At 42.7% G+C, this 15512-nt stretch overlaps 1 protein-coding gene across 18 annotated transcripts in view; it reads left to right on the top strand.

Annotated features, from left to right (window-relative positions):
- Lpp (LIM domain containing preferred translocation partner in lipoma) overlaps positions 1-15512 on the top strand; it is a 642244-nt gene that overhangs the window by 43830 nt on the left and 582902 nt on the right. For 15 of the 18 annotated variants that reach the window (XM_074073556.1, XM_074073563.1, XM_074073562.1 and 12 more), the window contains one exon: positions 2490-2602. The gene's annotated coding sequence lies outside the window, so the exon portion shown is untranslated. Of the gene's footprint in view, positions 1-2489; positions 2603-6302; positions 6463-15512 lie in introns of those variants that run through there. The other 3 variants (XM_074073561.1, XM_074073564.1, XM_074073567.1) reach the window with 2 other exon arrangements.

Below are 15512 nucleotides of genomic sequence, written 5' to 3'. Positions count from 1 at the left end.
GACGAAACATACGGCATGTAAGACATTGCTTTGTTCATTTCTCTCCACAATTTCATTTCTGGTGTCTTTATGGGGAAAGAAAGGGACACGTAGATGTGGACAGTGGCAGAAGAACTCTCATTTTGTGGATGAAGAAACTGTAGTTCAGAGAAGGTACATGATTTGCACAGGGTCGTGTGGTGAGCTGGCCTTGGTTATCACTGTGCATTTTATTGCAGGACTTGACTTGCACCCTGCTATGGGGAGAGAGTGCAGTGTGCAGAGGCTCTGGAATCAAGGGCTGGCATGAGGCAACTGGCTTAGACTCATAAAATTTATAAAATGGGTGTCATGGTTCTATCTGATAATAAACATTTAAAAGCACGAGTGTGTGGAAAAGCTTGGTGAGCTACAAAAAAATACAGAAATATTTCTTCTTATCATGATGTTTATGAACTGGTAAGCATAGGCCCAAGAAGATACTGCAGACCACACCCATCACAGAACACTCCCAAGGGCTTAAGTGTGTATTGCATCATGAACTGATTGTGCGCCTATTACTCCTTTGTTCTCTGTAGCATGATGGTGATGTGATGGTAGGATTATTTTCACCTCTATTTTACATATAAGGCAAGTATAGCTCAGAGAAGAGATGTGATTTTTTTCAGGCCACTCATCTGGTTGAGACTTCTTGTGCCTCTCTGTATTCTATCCATACCATGTGTGGCCTGTCTCGCTGGCAAAAGTACAGAGCTCCTAGGTGAGGAAGTACATCTCAGATATTGAGAGTTACTAGAGTCTGAGTTGGAAGGTACTATGAACAACTGGTGGCTTTCAAGCCCTCCTCCCCTGAGTCTGGGAGACTTTAGGAGTGGCCTTAGGATTGAGGTGCCAAAAGAAGTGAGAAGTGGAGCAGGGAACAGGAGCTCTATAGCCAGCTGAGTATCTCTGCATCTCTGATCTATAAGCTAAGTACCTCAAAGCATTCACCTAAAGGAAAAAATGCTGCTGCTAAAAAAAGTTTGAAAACCACTTGCTAGCCCAACCTCTTTATAAAGACAGTAAGAGAAAATGGCTTAGCACAGCTATAAGCTGTGAGGGGTTGTAGGTTGAAACCCCCAGCCTGGAACTCCCTTATGTCTGTGACATTTTGTTGGAGTATCTCCTTTAACCCAAGTTTCTATGTTGGTGGGACATAACTTTTTCCTTCTTTAAGGAAATGTTTGATGTGTCCAGCTCCCTCTGAGGCCTTTGGAGTACCAGCTGGAGGCTCAGGGTCAGGCAGCTCTGAGTAGCTGCTAAACTCTCAGGCTGCCCCATCGCAGGGTCCTTGACCTGCATCTGTCAACCCAGCTGGGCCTTCCCTTTGGACCCTGGTGACCTTGCTAAGATTGCTTTAATTCTGTGCAGAAAAGAGTGTTACCTTCCTGGCCCAACTTTCAAAGACATTGTCTGTTTAAATAATACAATTATTGAGTGCCCACTGTTTTCCTAGTGGGTAAACAGAAATGCAAAAGTCTTTTGTCAGATATTTTTAGAGATATGTTATATAGGATTATTATGCATGTGAGTTATGTGAAGAGGATTTCTTCTCATAGAAAAGTAAAATCTGGGCAATGGGAAAGGAGCCAGAAATAGGTAATGCTGCCTAGAATTATAGGGGGTTATGTTTTAGTTAGTCTTGACTTCTTGCATTTACTATCTTTGGGTTATTATCCAGATTAAATGGGATTATATATATATGTATATATATATATATATGTATACACACATAAATATTATATACAACTTTCTTAGTAAAATACCTAGCATAGATTAAACACTCATTAAATTATAGTTATTACTGTTAGTGTGATCAGAGCTTTGCTTTTCAAAAAAAATTGTCTGCTTTTAGAAATAGAGTGCAATCACCTTAACCTCCTCATTTTCCTTTCTGACTTGCCTCTGTTTTATCTCCATCGATCTGCACACCTCTCAGAAGTGGCCTCTAAGCTTGACTTTAGCTTTTCTGTTCCCTGGATACATCTTCTCATTGCCCAGGTTCAAATCTTTCCTCTGACCTGGAATTCCCTTTTCTTCTTCACCAGGGAAATCAAGGAACTTGTTTTTTTTTTTTTAACCACAGACCGACCTCCATTATAGTAAGCCTCTTTCTTTTTTTGGGTGGGACTGGGGTTTGAGCAGGACTTTGTGCTTGCAAAGCAGACACTCTACCACTTGAGCCACACTTCCAGCTGGTCAGCCTCTTTCTTGCAATAGGCTTGTGAGCTCCTTCAAGTTGTTGTATCTCACAGCCCTTTGCTGTGGCATCCCTGAGATTCAAATACTTCCATCTGTGCAATAAGTTAGTTTAGTGCCTTTCTTAAGTATTTGGTGCAAGGAAGTAAAAGATGAAATGAAAAGTAGAAAACAGTCATCATTGTGCCGTGTGCTTATTAGTCTTGGGAATAGATTTCTGGGGAGGATCTGGTCCCTCTGTAAATGATAGCGATGACTTGGCTCTTTTGCAGGAATTGAAGAGAAGCCTGACAACTAGTGTGTTGGGAAAGGCCTGAAGGAAGCCAAACCAGCTCCTGCACAGTTGTGATCCCTTCAGCCAGGGTGATCCTCAGCAAGACTTCCGGTATGTAAATGAGCCTCATCTGCTGTCTCTGCCTGCTGCCTGCTGTCTGGGATACCAGAATTCTAGGTTGAGCCTCTGTGAGCTGGGCTTGGCGGTTTAATTGGTTTACGATTACTATCGTTTTTTGGTATCTGCTACTTGAAATATCTTATGCCCTTGATTAATTCATGCTTGGGCACTTTCTCAGTGCTCTCTGGAAAATAGCTCTTTACTGTACATATATTTTCCCATGGGTTTATTTCAGTGAGGCTGGAGCCTGGGTTTCTAACAACTTCTCTGAGGAAAACATTGAAGGCCATGCATGTTTCTGGAACTGAAAAATCTCAGGGGGTCTTCCAGACGTCCATCTCTACTACCTTCTTTTGGCCCAGAATTTGCTTTTAGCTGAAAAGGGGGATTTTGTCCTGAACTGTCCTATAGACATGTGTGACTTGGAGTTTGAAAATCTGACAGCTGCTACTGGACTTTGAACTGCAAGAGTGAGCAGCATATAAGACATAACCCTGTACAACACCAGATCATTCTCCTTTAATTCCCAGATCCTTAATGTTTCTTTGTCTTGCGAATGATCTCACTGCCTTTTGTATTTGTAATGGAATGCACAGTCATTTACGAGTAATCACACAATAATTCCTTACACTTTTAAATGCCTTACCCTTTTCCAGAAGGCTTTCACTATCATTGTCTCATTTGATCCTTATAACTGCTCTGATGGGGAGGAAGAGTTGCTATTTTAATCTCTAATTTTCAGTTGTAAAAACTGAGGTTTAGAAAAGTCAAACAGCTAGAGGTCAAACAGTTAGCTTGGAGCAAAATTGGAACTGAAATCTCAAGTAGACTAGCTCCTAAACCCATACTCTTTTTACCTCTCGTTGGTGTGGCCTTGGGAATATACTTGACCTCTCAGAGCCTCAATTTTCCTGTCAGTGAATTGGGCATAATACCACTCCCAAAGGTATAATATAACCCCATGTAAGAAGTAAATGACAGTACAGGGAAAGCATATAATGCATGGTAAAAGCATACTCAGGTAATCTGAAGCATCATTGTTTTTACTACATAAATCTTGAACTGGAAGAAAAGAATCCCTTTTTCCCCTTAAAAAACAAAACAAAAACAAAAACCAAAACAAACCAAACTAAAACAAAACAAAATGCTGTTGTCCAGAATGGTGCTAGAGTTTTCATGGAACAAAGGCTTCCAACCCCCAAAATTAACAAATTGACCTTGTTACTCTGTGTTGTCATTCTGAGAATTATGTTGACCAGACCCTCTTTTCTGACAGAACTCTCTCTTTTAATGTTCTTCAGACTAGCCTTGTATCCTGGGGACAGTTGTAGGTCTGGATTCCAATAGAGAAGCTGGCAATGGGATCTAATTCCTGAGCTTCATCCACAAAGGTTGAGAATGTTATAGGGGCAGTGGGATAGAGGTGGATGAAGAGTTTAGTTTCTCACTCAACTAAGGAAGTCTGTCTGCCCGGATTTAATATGATGTATCTTGTGAGTCTACAAAGCCAGAGGCACAGATGCTGAATGGATTGCCTAGCAGTAACACATTGGAAAACCTCAAAAAGAATGAGTTTCAAGTTGGCAGCAAATGCATAAGGAGTCAGCAGTGTGATGTGGTCAGGAGAACAACGGGAGTGATTGAGGGCTGAGGTCTTGGAAAGCTTTGTTTTTATATACATATTCACCTACAAACATTCCAAACCAGTGAGACAGGCATTGGTTGACATATGGTCCTAAGAGGCAGAATGAGGAGCAGAAGGTTGAAGGCCAGGCAGGCAGATTTTGGTTCCATATAAGGAAGAACTTTCTGGTGGAAAGATGGAATTAGCAGCTGCAGAAGATAATGATCGCTGCCTCTCAGGATGCTATGGGGGGATTCATAACCAGGAAGGCATTGGGCCAGAGGTGCTTAGTGGTCAGGAGAAAGAGAGGCACACATATATGAAGGAAATGAAAGGTGCCTTTGTAGACGTGGCAGCTGACCTCTAAATGTTGTTTGCAAAATGGAGAGTAAATGTGAGTCTTTCTTTCTGGTTTTCATAGCTATCCCCATAGCTCATCCCTTGAGTCCTAGTTTTTGGAGCTCTCAGTCCATCCCTAGACACTACTTTCCTAGGGAATATCTTTCCTCTGCTGAAATGGTCTTGTTGGATTATAGGAAGGAACTCTATTCCTAACAGTATTAGATTCATCTCTTTATTCTCTTCACATCTAACTCCTAGACCCCTGAGAAGACTGCAGTGATGAAACTCTGTGTGGAGTTCTGGTTCTGGTATGTGGTAGAAGGTCCTTTGTCCTATTTTATTTTTATTTATTTACTTGGCAGCACAGGGGTTTGAACTCAGGGCCTCATGCCTGCTAGGTAGGCAGGAGCTCTTACCACTGGAGCTATTCCACCAACCCTCCTTACGTATTTTAACAGTCACTTATATTTGTGTACATTTATTAAACATGCAATAAGAAATATTTGCTTGTGGCATACTTGTTAAAATATAAAACAAGTAATCAAAATCAGTGTGGGATGAATATTTGGATAGAATAAGTAGAAACTGCTTTAGAGCACATAATAGTTGGATAACTGTTCTCTCTCCCCAGTTATGGATTAGAATATGTAAACTATGAGAGGAGAGCTGACTTGTACATTATAATGAGTGATTGACTTGGGTTTAGGATTTGGGTCCCATTCCTTCTTGTCTAGTGCTGTTTGTAGCTTGAAGACTTCCTGAGGTGAGAACAAACAGCCTCATTGGTATAGGTCTAAGAGCCAGAAAGTAGTTGACAATTCTGGAAGAGGGCTCATCTGACCCCTGGAAAGCCTTTACAACCAACAGTAGAGCTAGATCACACTAAGACATGGAGCCACTGGGAAGCTAAGATATGGTAGTTAGATTCTCTTCTCTGAACAATCTTCTCTTGCTTTGCTTGACCTCTGTTTCCCCCCAATCTCATTTCTTTCTCCTCTAATTCAGTCTGGAGTCATTTTAGACCAGATTCATCCCTGAGACTTCACTGATCCAATTCGGTCATTGAACACTTCACAATACCTCAGGGTCAGAATTAATGAATTAAGTTCACGATTTAAACTTCATCCCACCAGCAGCAAAGCTCTGATGATCTTTTAGTTTTATTTTGCATCATCAAGCCTAGTGTCTGCCCCTGAGGAGCTCATGTTAAACAAGTTCCCAGGATGCCCCCCAGCCCAAGAGAGTCAGGGGTTGGGAAGTTATTTTAGGAATTTTCTAAGGAGTAGATTTTATGGCAACTGGCTCAAAATGCCACCCCTTCTCCCAAATAACACATTTATTTTGTATTGTTGCATTTTGGATGATCTCATTCCTAAGGTGAACTTAAAGCTTGATTGGGTGGGTGGGGTGGGACTTTTTCCTGTAATGGGCCAATGTGTGGAATGTTTGAGACTACACTGCTGTTGGGGTTAATAATTTACTCCGTGTAAGGAATTCTGTCTTAAGTGGGGCATGTTCTCAAGTGCCAGAGGAGAGAAGGGTGATTTTTCTGACATCTTCCAGCCTGCTTCTCCATATTTGGAAATGTTTACCCACCACACTGATCTATTGGAAGAGAAGGAGGTGACTCAGGGTTTAGTAGAAGCAGGATTTGAATTCTTGTTTCCAGAAACAAAGTCGTTCCCCCACCCCTCCCCCGTCCCCCGCCCTTCCCCCTCCGTTCCTCTGCCCCTTGTTCTGGAAGTTGAGGAGAGACTGTCTCAGTTCTGTTCCCCTTCGGGCTTTGGGACCACCTCCTTGCTGTGTTCTGTACTGGGCCTGGGCGTGTGTGAGAGGGAGTGAGGGAGAGCGGAAGGCCAGCTGCCTTGGGGCCTGACCTCCTCGCGTGAGTACACCATTATTGCCAGAGCGAATGGCATTTCTTCTTGCAGACCTGGGGCTTGCTTGCAGGGTAATGGGAGATGGGAGATTGCTGGGAATGCTGAGGTATGAACAGTTGCTTTCCCAGGGGAGTACTTCTAACAGTGAGTTTTAGAAATGGGATGTGCCTGAGGATAACTTCTATTTTTACATAAAAACATTAGACATTTTTCCTCCCACCTGAGGCCTAGGTTAAGTTGGGTAGAAAGATAATTTGGGACTGTTGTCTATCTGATTGCCTGGGCTAAAGCAACAAGTCAAAAGTGATGTTTGTGGGCACTTGGGGAGGGATGATTTTACCTTGAAAAGCAGAGTTATGGTTGGACCTAGGAAAATGCGACATGTTGGCATATAGCATTTGTGTGGCAATCACAGTCTGAAATAAATAACTTGCATATCGGACGTTGTGTAGATTTGATGGGTTGTCAGAGTTGGAAGGGGTCTGAGATGTTATTCAGTACATCTGTCTTATTTTATAGCATGATAAGGGGCAAGGGGGCCCAGGAAGCATGGCTAGCTTGTCCTGAAGCCCCGCCAGTTAGGTAGGATTACAACCCAGACCTCTCTCATATCCTTCTCTTTCCAAAAGACTGCTCTGCAGGCAAGGTAGAGGAGGACACTCGCTTTGCAGATGAGGAACTTGGGAGATGCTGTGGAGTTGCCACACTTGTTGACATAGTTGGTGAGAAATCAAGGACTAGAACCTACTTCTTCCAGTACAAACCTCTTTTCGTCATGTGTCATGGGTCTGATGCCTGAATTTTATTATTATTCTTTTTTAAAATTTACTCCCCCCCCTTTCCTTCTTTGGTTTCTAACTTTTTTCTTCTTTTAGTCACGTGAATGTTGTTTAAAAAGGAACTTCTGATCTCCTTTGATGCCTACATCTTTTTCTTTCCTGATGGGGATGATAGCTTGTCCAACGAGGCAGAACTAAATAGTGTAGAGCTTTATTTTTATTTCATCTGTGTTGATGAAAATTATGCATGGGCCATGAAAGAAATTAAGCAGGGTTTTCCATTCAAGCCTCTCCTACTATCTCTGAGGCTATGAGAATTCCAGATTATTATCCTCATTCAAGGGTAAGCCTTGATTCTGACTGCAGTTTACACACACACACACACACACAGACACACACAATTTTAGCATGCTTTGATATAACCAAAGGAGGACTGAGACTAAGAGGGCACCACCATTTTATGTTCCCCGAGATTTTACACAGCTATAATGAATAGATCTTTGTGGCCAGCACTGTTTGTGATCAACTTGGGAACCCCTCCTTTTTTGTGGTACTGGGGCTTGAACCCAGGGCCTCATGCTTGCTAGGCATTTGCTCTACCTGTTGAGCCACACTTCCAACCTACTTTGCTTTAATTTCTTTTGTGATAGGGTCTCGTGGTTTTTTGCCTAGGGTCAGCTTGGACTATGATCTTTCTACTTGTCCTTTCTATGTAGCTGGGATCACAGGCATGCACCACCACACCTAGTTTTTGTTGTTGTTGTTGAGATAGGGGTCTCCTTACCTTTTTGCCCAGAGTGGCCTGAAACTCTCATCCTCCCAGTGGTAGCCTGGGATACCATTCCTGGCTACTCGGGGCCTTTTTCCTCAGTGAAGGGAAGGAGGTAGATCTGTTCTTGGTGGAAGCACTTTAACTGCCTGTGGCTTTGGGTGGCAGTGGTCACAGAGCAGAGGAGGTACCCTGAGATTTATTTTTGTTTTAGTAAGTGTTGAAAGGAGAGAAAAGCAGCTCTCTAAGCTTCTCTGAAGCAACTGGGAGAAAGCTTCTCTGAAGTAACTGGGAGAAAGGAACTTCCGTGGGGCTCTCAGGAACCCACACAAGACCTGTCTTCTTGGACCCTTTGTGGCTCTGCTTGGACCCTTTGTGGCTCTCCTCCAAGGAGGAGACTCCTTGGAGAATGGACACTTGGAATATTCTCTTGTTGTGGTGCTGGGGATGGAGGACTAGGAGGTCAGGGATGGTAATACCAGTATGAAATTCTACTGCTGTGATGATGTGCAGCTGAGATCAATTGATTGCTTGCTGGGTGCTAAGCCCTGAGCCAAACACTACTAATTGTTGAATTGCCAGTGTGGCTGCTTGTGAGTGGGTACTAATTATTGTGTTTTTAATCTTGGTGAAATATATACAAGGTAAAAATTTAACATCTTAACCATTTTTAATCATGTAGTTTGGTAGCGTTAAGCACATTCACATTATTTGTGTAACTAGTCTCCAGAACTCTTCATTTGCAAAGCTGGAATTTTGGAGGTTGACAGAGTGGCTCAAGTGGTAGAGTGCCTACCTAGCAAGCGCCCTGAGTTCAAACCCCAGTACTGTCAAAAAAATAAAAATAAATAAATTAATAAATAAAAAAAGCAAAACTGGAATTTTGTATCCATAATGAACAAGTCGCCATTCTCCCTTTCCTCAGTCCCTGGCAAACAGCATTCTACTTTGTGTTTGTGAGTATGACTACTCCAGCTACTTCCCCTAAGTGGAAACATAATTTGCCCTTTGATGACTGGCTTACTTCATGAAACATAAGGTCCTCAGGGTTTGCCCATGTTATAGCATGTGTCAGAGTTTCTTTTAAGGTTGAATACTATTACATTGCATGTTTATACTACATTTTGTTTGCCTATTTTCTTACTTGCATTTTATGGAACACTACTGAGTTGCCCACAGTCACAAAAGTCAGTGGTGATTTGGGATTTGAACCCAAGTATTTTTTTAATTAGTGTATACTAATTATACAAAGGGGGGTCCGCTGTGATATTCCCATACATGCATATAATGTACTTTAATCACACACCCTTTTACTTTCTCTCCTTTCCCCCTCCCCCTCCTAAACCCAAGCCATTTGATTTCAGGAAGCATATGATCGGAAACAAGTGGATACTGGATTCTTGCTGGTAAGAGAGTGACAGAGCAGGGTGCTGCTTAACTGGTGACACCTTCTCACACGTTGCTATGACATTTCAAAAAGCTCAAGTGTTCCTAAGGGCTCTACACAGGCATTTTGCTTTGTTTTGTATTGGCCTCTGGGAAGCTCGGAGCTTCCCAGATTTGAAGCCTACCTCTAGCAAATGGTTATGAGATTTATGGCTCTTCACTTTCCTTATTGTATTTTCCCATCTTGCTTCCCTCCATTTTTTTACTTAAAAAAATCATGAGCTACATTCCTCTTTCTTTAGTTAGGAACTTCACTTCCTTTCTGGAAAAAGGCATAATAGCTCAAATAAATGACATGATATGTCATTTTTTTTCCTTTCTTTCACAATCCTCTCTCAGGCTCCTGAGTGCTGGGATTACAGCCATATACCACTACACCTGGTGACGTGTAGTATTTTGATTTTTACTGGGTCTGTGGAGTTGTAAGCAGAAGCTGGCAATGGAATTTTCTGACCTGACTCTGCTCCTCCCTTGGTGTTTTGCTTGGGCAGCTCACCACTTCTTTCTGAGGCTGGCTGATGTCCCCTGGAAGATGAGGTAACTGTGGATGACAGCAAACTCTTAGTCTGTGCTGAGCCTTACACTAAGCGTTCCACTTGGCTTATCTCTAATTTTTCCAACACTGGCTCTAGGTAGGTGCAATTATCCCCATTTTTCCTGGGAGAAAAGTGAGGCCTAGGCAGGTGGGAGAACTTGCCCAGGATCCTTGTAGCTCATGAATGCAGGATTCATGATCTAGATCTGTTTGGCTGTGAATCCCAGGGTGTTAGTCACAGTGTGGGCTTCTTTTGCTGATATAAAGGATTTTTCCATCTGTGTCATGTATTCATCCAATTTTATTAAATATTTATTGAGTCCCCACTTGAGTCTGCACTTTTGTGCCTGGCTGTATCCCAGCACAGGATTTAGAGTGAAGAATTTGGCACACGAAAAAATCATCCCTTGGAGCTTACATTCTAACACGGGTGTGTTGGGGAGGCAGATAAGGGGTAGCAAAGAAATAAGAGGAGATGATTGTAATCCAGAGGAGGGGCACAGGATTGTGAATGTTGGGGAGGGGCTCTGGATGTAGTGTTCAAGCTGAGATCTGAGTGACAAGGGGCAGCCATGTACCGTCAGGGGGAAGAGCAGCTTAGGCAGTGGACAGTCAGTGAATGTGTTTGAGGAACAGAAGGAGCCCGCAGTGCTAGCAGGTGGTGCCTGCAGGTAGAAAAGCAGGAGTGCAGAGCCAACTTGGGCTAATAGGTGTTGGTAAGAGGGGTGGGGCAGGTAAGGGAGGGGGTGGGGGAAAGGGGGAGAAATGACCCAAACATTGTATGTACATATGAATGAAAGAAAAAAAAAAAAGAAACAAAACAAAACAAAAAAATAGGTGTTGATAAGATAGAGATCTGAGCTTGCTTACTCCTGAGTTCAGATATGGTGGGAATCAACTGAGTTAGTTTTAAAAGCATTTTTCTGGCGCTGTGGAGAAGTACATTGTAAGGCAAGGGTAAGAGTAGAAGCACTAAGCTAAGAGGAGGCCTTTGCCATAATCCAGATGATAGAGCATGTTGACGGAGCAGGGATGTAGCAGTGGGGTCAGAGAGAAGCAGATGGGCTTAGGATAATTTTGGAGTGCTTGTCAGTAGGATATCAAGTGTGATTTCTTTGGAGAAAAATCAAGCTAAATGGATCCAGAGGAAGGTGAAAACATGTGCAGTGGCTATTGTGTGGATAAGCAACTGGAATTCTGGGGCCCAAGAGTGTGTGTGTGCTCCCCCATTTGAATTCTAACCTTGAGTTTCTGACCAAGGAGTGAAGGGCAGTAGCTTCCTGCTTCTTATTTCCTGGCTGAGAGCAGCTGGAACGCCCCAAAAGAAGCCCCATAGAATGTGCAGCTTCCTTTGTGCACTCTGGGTATTTTTATAAAGCATTCTTTCCCACCAAGACTACAGAACTTTTTGAGTGATGTTGGCTTGTTTAGTTTCCTCTCTTTACTCTCTCTCTCTCTCTCTCTCCCCCTCCCTGTCTCTCTTGTGGTGAGGTGCTGGTGGGGGGGGAATTGAATCCAGGGCCTAGTGTGTGCTAGGTACATGTTCTACTTCTGAGCTATACATTCAGCCCTTAGTTTTTCCTGGTTTATCTTCTGTTCTTGCAAAAATATCTGCCTCCTGTCCCTGGTAAGAAGCTTTCGAACCCCTATATAAAATGATCATGGAATGCTCAGAGAATCCCAGACGAACTTTGGCACCACCACGGCTTGAGGACTGTGGTTGGAAAGGGCACCTCCTGGTTCTCCTCCTTCATTTACATTTGAATTTACACTTGCTGGCCTGTATGTGTAATCCTTTCAATGGGCTGATTTTTTTAGCTCACTCATCTTTCAGAGGAGAAACTGGTGTCAGAGAAGTTAGGCAATGTAGTCACAGCAAGGTAGGGCCTGAGTCAGGTTGAGAATTCCAAGATTCCTAACTGAGCTCTGCCCTCCAGCCACCAGACCAAAGTGACTTTGCATGTGAACTCATGCCCCTGGGTATCCTTTGGCCATCTTATACTACAATTGGCCTAAGTCTGAAGAGCCTCAGAGATCATAAACTAACTCACGTAAAAGTCATCTGAGGCTTCTTTACAAAGTCCTCTTCAAATAGTTTGCAGTCTAAACTTACCAAGTTTTCTAAAAATGAAAAAAAAATCAATTTAATATCATCTCTTAGAAACAGTGCTGTGTTTTTGCTCACCCGAGTTTCTTTCAAAGTTTCTTTCATATTACCCATTCAGTCAACAAACATTTATTGAGTTCTTACTGTATGCCAGGCATTGTGCTAGGTGCTGGAGATTGATTCAAAGATAATTTGGAGGCGTATGGAAGGGGAGTGGATAATTACAGCACAGTGAGATAAGTGCTATAATAGAGGGATGTATAAAGAGCTAGAAATAGCACTATGAATAACATCTCTGAACAAATTGCCTTCTTTTCTCCTTTTGGATTATTCCCTTATGTATATTGCCCAAAGTGGGATTACTGGGTCATTTAAAAGATGAAAACAATTTGGCGCAAAAAGATGTAATGACTTGTCTGGGGAATACAGCTCAATTTTCAGCAGGGGAAAAATTGTTGACAACTCCAGATTTATACCACTTTTCCAAGAGGACCGGGCAGTTTTTATATTAGCCCATCAACGTGATGGCTTCAGGAGGGGCACCTGTTCTAAACATAACATCCTGCACACATGTCTTTTTATTCAGTCTCCCAGACTAATCGTTCTCACAAAAATCTAGCTCTATAAGTATTACTGTTTCCATTTTACAAATAAGCAAACTGTGCTCTTGTTAAAAAGAAATGACTTGCTGAAGATTCTATAGTTAATAAGTACATAAATCCCAGAAAGAAATTCTGTTCCTTAGATTCTGTGATTCCTATCCCATTCTCCATGCTGTATTCACAAATTGGGGGTATTTGGCTTCAACTGGGGTCTGGAATTTGCTTAATATAACCCTAGTGAATTTTCTCAAGGTCAGGATGTGCAAAATAGGTGTAGACTTTCTTATCCTTAAAGTCAATGTGAAGGAGCAGTCTCCCTCTGTATATTGACCCAAAGGAACCAGAGGGTCCATTATTCCTGATTCTGGCCCAGGTTCTGAAAGGCTATTTGCTTGGCCCTCGCCTTACAGCACAGAACCCAAGCACAGCTGAAACTGTGCTACAGATCTGCTTTGAAATATATTATATTCCTAGTATTTAATGGCTTTAAGCAAGTATATTCTGCCCTTGTATCCAGGGCCTGTCATAACCAGAGACCAAACTTGTCTACCATGGACTTACTTGATGCCCCTGCTCACTCATTCTTCCATCAGCCACAGTCCCTGCCCTTCTGCAGACATATCCTGCAATTGCTCACCTTTATGCTTTAGCTCATGCTGTTAATTTAGCCTGCAATGACCTCTCTCATTTCCACCCATAGACCTGGTTTTCTCATAAACTTTTGCACGGAAACCACCCTCTGACATAATCCACATCACCATCTGTTACCCACCTTCCACTCCCCTGCATTAGAAGTGATCTTTCTATTCTGATCACTCACACCACAGTTAGCTGTGAGGCAGTAGAGGATAAGTGCATGATGCTATATGAGCATAAGATCTGGATTTGGATCCTGGTTGCGAGACTTCCTAGCCATCAGTTAACCTTCTTGAGCTGGAGTTCTTCATCCATCTTCTTCCTTGGCCCTTATCCTCTCCTAATTTTGTCTCCTCTCTCCTTCTAGATGGGGAGGTCATTAAGGGAAAGGAAGGTATTACGGCTTCCTGGACCTTGGATTTTTGGGAACTGCAAGGGATCCTTTAAAGGAAAGAGATTCCACACAGCCTAACTGATGACATCACTACAGACTCATTGCTAGTCAAAGATTCCAGTCATGTGGTGCCAAGCTGGCCAGGAGCTCTGTAATGGGTTTTAAGCACATACAGGACAAGCTGGTTAGGGCTGTGACTCCTGCTTCTTGAGAGACAAGAGAGTTTAGAGCCTGTCTCCATTCTATTTTCTTCTTTTTTTTTCCACGGGCAGGGGAGGAGAGTTGGTACTGGAGTTTGAACTCAGGGCTTCATGCTTGCTAGGCAGGCACTGTACTGCTTGAGCCATGTCTCTAGCCCTTTTTGTTCTGGTTATTTCAGAGATAGGCTCTTGCTTTTTGTCCAGACTGGTTTGGAACCTCAATCCTCCCTATCTCAGCCTCCCACGTAGCTAGGATTACAGGCATGAGTCACTGGTAACTAGCTCCCAGCCTATCTTCTGAGTCAAGAAGCTGGGTGGGACTGGCAGTTCCTGAAGGCAGAGTGGTGGTCTTGCTTAGGAGCTGACCCTTGGTTTCTTTCTCAAATCTTTCACATTTCTGTCCTGTGAGTGAAAGTTACAGACTTAGAAAAAAGGGACAGTGCAGCTGTGGGTTAGGATCTCCTTTGAGAATGGGGTTCCTTCAGAAGCTCTTTTAGACATGTTCATTCTTGCTATAATTGGAGGCAGAACATAGAAGAAATTCTTTTCTTAAAATGATGACTCCACCATTTAGCTTTTTCTTGCTTCATTTCCCAAAATGCAGCCCCTATGTATCTCCGAGTCCAGTGCTTTACTCCAAGACGTGAAGTCCTCCATGTTCTGGCTATGACATTCCCCTTCAGCTTCATGTCCCACTACCTCCTTTTGGTCCTTAGCCGTTCACTTCACCAGATTAGTCACTTTCTCTGAGAACATCCTGAACTCATCCTGTTCAATGCCTTTTCACATTGTGATCTTTGGGCATATTTTCTTCCTTTTCATACATGGACATTCTCTTGGGTGTTTGGGTTTAGTTTAGAAGTCACATCATCTTAAGAGAACTTCTAGACCCTCAATAAGACATGGTATGGACTTGTGCTTTTGCAGTGTTTTCATCCCATCTTGTGTGTTTCAGCACCAACCTAATGAGGCTCTGAACTCTGAGAGGTCTAGACTTGTCAAACTTAGCACCTACAGCTGCTAGGTCCACACAGTGTCTAAATCAAAGATGGGAGGTACAAGCATACATCTGTTTTGTGCACTGCTGATTTCTGGGAAGGTGGCATCATGTCAGCTAACAGTTACTCTAGAGGGGTTTCATAAGTTCATACTAGAGTATGTGCAATCTCTGCACTGTACATGCTGGACACAGCCCCACGGAATTATTACATACACCTGATGGGTAGGTAGTATTGGCCTTGTTTTGCAGACAGGGAAGCTTGACTCACAGAAGTTAAAATCATTTACACAAGTCCAATATCAAACTCTTGAACTTCAAATAGCCTCATGATGGGTTCTAGAAATCCCTTCCATTTACAGATGTGATAGGCTTGTCTTTACTTTGTTGATTTTTTATCTTCTTCCTCTGGGGGCAGTGACTAATTTCAGGCCAGGTAAAGTAATAAAAATCTGCATTCTCTATGTCCCTTAACTTATATAATGAATCTAGATGAGTGTCTTGGCTTTTCCTGCCAAGATTGTTTGCACTCATTTGTTAGCATTTTGTTCTTTCTTTTTGTTTTGGTAGGACTGGGGTTTGAACTCAAG

This window comes from Castor canadensis, chromosome 5 (assembly GCF_047511655.1).
Source record: "Castor canadensis chromosome 5, mCasCan1.hap1v2, whole genome shotgun sequence".
Lineage (NCBI taxonomy): Eukaryota > Metazoa > Chordata > Mammalia > Rodentia > Castoridae > Castor > Castor canadensis.
The sequence above is the reverse complement of the archived record's forward strand: the minus strand, read 5'-3'. Positions and strand labels throughout refer to the sequence as shown.